This window comes from Castanea sativa, chromosome 8 (assembly GCF_040712315.1).
Source record: "Castanea sativa cultivar Marrone di Chiusa Pesio chromosome 8, ASM4071231v1".
Lineage (NCBI taxonomy): Eukaryota > Viridiplantae > Streptophyta > Magnoliopsida > Fagales > Fagaceae > Castanea > Castanea sativa.
The window spans coordinates 51,452,483-51,457,877 of NC_134020.1; positions in this window are offsets into that span (position 1 = coordinate 51,452,483).

The following is a 5,395-nucleotide window of genomic DNA, read 5'->3' on the forward strand; positions in this document are numbered from 1 at the left end:
CGGGCAGCATGAGGCCCCATATTGCACTTTGGGCCACTCGCCCCCTGCACCCTGTCCCACAGCCTGACAGTTTCTAGCAAGCACTTGCCATCTAGCTGGAAGTTGTGCTGCCAATCGGCTACCGGCCGGGAAGAGGATGCCACATTGGTCCCGACCTGAACCACAGGGGGTGTGACCACCGGCCCCTCCGAAAGCCTGGAACCGCCCGCAGCACGGGGAGGGGTCTTCAGCAGTGCATCACCCGGGATGGGAGGGTTCATCTCAGCAACCCTCTTCCTCTTCCTGCTTTTGGCCCCGGGAAGAGTCTGACCCACTCCTTTCGGGGACCGAGGTGGTGCCACAGGACCGGCGCCGGGGATGAATCGAGAAAGGGTCATCTCCCTCTATTTCACCATTCTTTCCACTGGGGCGGTAGCTGGTTCCTCGGCTACAGGGGCAACATTCTCTTGCTGTCCGATCACCTCATGCCTTCACCGACTCTACGACACTCGCTCGGCAGAGCCGTCCTTCACTGGTGCAATATTGTCTGCAGTGGTGTAGCGCGGGCCACTTCCTCGAGCCTCGCTGGTGGTGAGCCTGGGGAGAAGGAAGGTCTTATACCGCATGTCGATATATGACAGGAGTGGGCTATCTACCAAAAGCGCCTGGCCGAAGTTTTGCCAAGTGGTGTACACGGGGTTGACGCCGAGGATAAAATGAGACGCCTTAAGCTGCCCGTCGTCGTGCACAAAGATCTCCAACCTAAGAACGAAGTTTAGGTGTCGTGCGTGTATAACTCGGCTGTCTGGGAAGAACCTTCTGGAATCTGCAATAAGTCCGAGAGCAAACCGATTAGCGAAAAATGAAAAATATAAAACAATATATGTATAAAGGACGCAAGAACTGATCAAAGGGGGATTGTTGGTACCGACCAACTTCACGTGGTGAGAGCGGGCAGAGAAGCTCACTGGCATGCCAGTTACCACGCACCTGAACAAACTCTCCGGTCGAGTTCCTATTGGAGTCGGGTAGGCAGGATATGAGCTGGACTCGGGTATCTCTAGTTTTTAAGTAGTAACCACGGGAGAAGTTGCCACACAGTTTATACATGAAATTTATGTCGTGCTAGTTCAACTGCAGCCCGAACATGTGGTTTAACCAGACGACACAACTAACAACCCTATAAAAGTTGAGGGGAAACTGGTCAGGGCACAGGCCATAAAACCCTAAGGTACCTATGACGAGAGGGTCTACAAGGAACCTACCCCACCCTCGAGTATCGACATCAGTGGGAAGAATGCTGTGTTCGAATTAGCGGCCCTCTAAAGTTCGAGGTCGCCCACGTTGCAATACGCAACGTCGACATCCCTTGGGATGCCAAAGGTCTCTCTAAAACTTGCCAAGGCAGCCCCAAGGGTAAGTAGGTGAGAGAATCCCATTACTATAAGATGATATGGAAGAGAATCGAAAAGTTAAGAAAGGTAGAAAGAACTTACTTAGGGCTCTAAGGAGTGGAGAATTGAGGAGGTTTTTTTGGCGCAGAAGAAGAATGCTCGGCAAAGGAGGGGATGGGAGCGATAGAAACACGAAAAGTGGAGAAGGAGTCCAGAATGGGCTACTTATAGGCCTTTGAAACATTTAATGAGGCCAGAGGCGGGTAAAATAACCCTCCCAAATCATTTTCTTGGATAACCCCCCATACGCATGGTCACGGTTCACGAACCGTCAAACGATTCATGAACTGTCGAGAGGTTCGCCAACTACCAAATATTAATTGCTGACCTGACGATTTGATGCAATGCCATTCTTGAGATATTCGTTGAGACGATCGCCCTGGCCGGGTGCCGAGAATATACGTCTGCAGGAAGCCATTACTATGACTTGCCCAGGATCCTTGATTCATCGCCTGAAGCAGAACATGAATCAAGGGGGGGCTATTGTACAGGCCCTACACCCCTTTCAAGCCCAATCACCCTAAGGCCCATAAGGACTAACTCTTATAGAAGCCTCGCGCTGGTCACACATAGTAACGTGCGTGCCGTCCAAGAGGTTCGAGCTCGGAGCGCTCAAAGTAGCCTGTGACGTGCCCCTGTCGAGCACTGAACTTACATACGGGGTTGGTCCCAACACCGCTATCATTTTCTCCTTCCCACCACCAAACATCCACTTAGATGAAATGGCATTGGACCTCTCTTCCATTGCCTAGGAAACGTCTCTACCGAGCATCAAACCTAGTGGTGGAGCCAGTTCCAATGCCACTCATTTTCTCCCACTCCTAATTAAACCCCCACTTGTGGGTAATAGTATTGGACCTCTCCCTTCATCGATCAGGAGAATAATCATGACCGTTCCACTAAATTTGGCTATAAATAGATGAAGAAGATTCAATCAAAGGGTTGGCAATTGGGGAGAGAGAGAGAGAGAGAGAGAGAGAGAGAGAGAGAGAGCAATATCGGTTCTCCCCAAGGAAGAGAGGAAAGAGATAGTGAGGAAGGGAAAGAGGTCCAGTATACGGGCCTGCCGAGCATAACATCACCCATGGTAGGAAATCCAAAAGCCCATTATACAAATAGATTGTGAGAGCAAATCCCTTCGAGGCCTAGCAGCCCTATTTTGGGATGCACAATAGTAAATTTATATAATAGTAAAAATGAGTTACTATGATCTATTAGGTAACGGTTAAAAAAACTTAATGAAAAAATGTAAAAAATGTTAAATGTAATATTAGAATGCCACATGGCAGGACCTCATGCACTCTCACATGAGGTCTCTACTTTTATATATATATTGATAATATCTGATGGGTCAAATTCGTGTTCATTCTTGCTTCTGTAAAATACCTTACTTGTACCGTCCAACAAAGAAGGTACAGAGGCAAGAATGAACATGGATTTGACCCATTCTCTCATATTGACTAGTATTGACTTCACTACGGTCCATCTACGTTGGCATTTTGTGTTTGGCACAAAATTCCATACCGTCAATTCCCTTGTCACTAAAGATTCTCTAGGTTCATTTCATGGGGAATTCTAGCCTTTTGCCCTTAATTTTTAAAAAATTTAGCAATATGCCCTTGTTTCAAAACTATATAAGGATATGCCCCTGTTTTGATACTCGATTATCTAAAAATCGAGTTTCAATGAAATACTCGATTTGTAGAAAATCGAGTTATGCCCAATCAAACTTTAAAAAAAAAAAAAAAAAAAAAAAAATTGCATGGAACTCGAGTTTATGAAGCTTGAGTTCCAAAATGCCACTATAGGGCTTTAAAACGTCACTATAGGGCATAAAAACGCCACTATAGGGCATCCTGGTATGGGGAGAACACACTTATAAAACAATTTGCAGGAAAACACCGTTATAGGGCTTAAAAACGTCACTATAGGGCATAAAAACGCCACTATAGGGCTCCCTGAACCTGGTATGGGGCGATCACACCTATAAAAAAAAAAAAAAATTTGCAGGAAAACGCCGCTATAGGGCTTAAAAACGTCACTATAGGGCATAAAAACGCCACTATAGGGCTCCCTGAACCTGGTATGGGGCGATCACACTTATAAAAAAAAAAAATTGCAAGAAAACACCACTATAGGGCATCCTGGTAAGGAGAGAACACACTTATAAAAAAATTTGCAGGAAATCGTCGCTATAGGGTTTAAAAACGTCACTATAGGGCATAAAAACGCCACTATAGGGCTCCCTGAACCTAGTATGGGGCAATTACACTTATTAAAAAAAAATTGCAAGAAAATGCCACTATAGGGCTTTAAAACGTCACTATAGGGTTTCCTAAAATGGTATGGGGCGATCACATTTGCAGGAAAACGCCACTATAGTGCTCTAAAACGTCACTATAGGGCTTAAAAACACCACTATAAGGCTCCCTTATTCACACTAAAAAAATTTGCATGGAACTCAATTTTCTGGAACTCAAGTTCCATGCAAATTTTTTATTTTATTTTATTTATTTTAAAGTTTGATCGGGCATAACTTGATTTTCTACGAATCGAGTATTTAATTGAAACTCGATTTTAAGGTAATCGAGTATCGAAACAGGGGCACGCCCCTATATAGTTTGCAAACAGGGGCATATTGCCAAATTTTAAAAAAATTAAGGATAAAATGCCAGAATCTCCTCATTTCATGATTCAAATTTAATGATACAAATATAAAAAAAGTATTAGACTATCAGTTTCATTTAAAATTTTAAATAACATAATAGTCTATTAACAATTAAATCTTAATCATGGAAATAGACATAACTGAGAGAACTTGAAATATAGAAGATCTTATTCCATTGTAAAATTTTCAAAATGTTTACAATAACCTCACAAGAAAAAAATGTTTCTAATAAATTATTGCTCATAATAGTTATAGACCCTTTTCTTGTTTATGGTGTGTGACTTTTCGTACTTCAAAGCAATGTAGTGAATATCGTTTCAAACTCTATTTTAGTTTGTCCATTGGAACGGAATATTTTGGTATTGGTTTATTCTAGCATACCGTTTAGGGGTGTTTCTAGATTACTGCATGTGTGTGTAACTATTATAGAAAACAACAAGTTTAATATATTTTTATATTAAAAAAATCTCAAATAAAATGAGCATCTTATTACTTATTGTAAGAAAAAAAAAATTACTTATGATTTTTTTTTTTGTAAATAAAATTAAAAATTCCAAACTGAGATTCAATCTCACGTGTTGTCCTTGAAAACACTTATCCGAATGGGCCCTAACATGTTGGGTAATTTTATCCAAAGAATTTCCAAGAAGGTTCCTAATAACTCTGTTAGGTTCTAAGACTTTAGGAACTAATGTATTAGAACTTCATTATGTAATGTGTTGGCAAACCATGATCAAAACATAGAGTCTAGGTTTAGGCTTGCTCAAAGTGTGATTATTTGTAAAATTGGAATCGAGTGATTGCAGAAATTATTGGTGAAATTTTGCAAGGCTTGATCGATCAAAAATTAGGCTCAATTGATTAAACCATGTGTAGAATTATTTTTCTGCAAATTTTCCGTTCAGCCTAAGCCTGTTTGACTTGTAGGGTTTTATATTTTACTTCGAGTATAAAAAGAAAAACCCTAGCTATGTTTTAGACAAAGAAAAGTACATATATATATATATATTATACCTGACGTACTAGGTTAGTTGTAATCAAATGCTTGAATAGAAAAGACAAAATTTGCACTACTAACAGAAATTTTTTACCTAGGAACCGTTTTATTGTGTGATAAAAATTTTATATAAACAATTACTTGACATAAAATAGTAGTCATATTAATTGACAATCGGGATATACAGACATTTATCATACATACATTCATTAGAACACTAGATCTGTAGCAAAGCTAGTGACTTAAACATCCAACCTTGCCAATCTTCTCTTTAAAATCAATACACAGGTTCAAGAG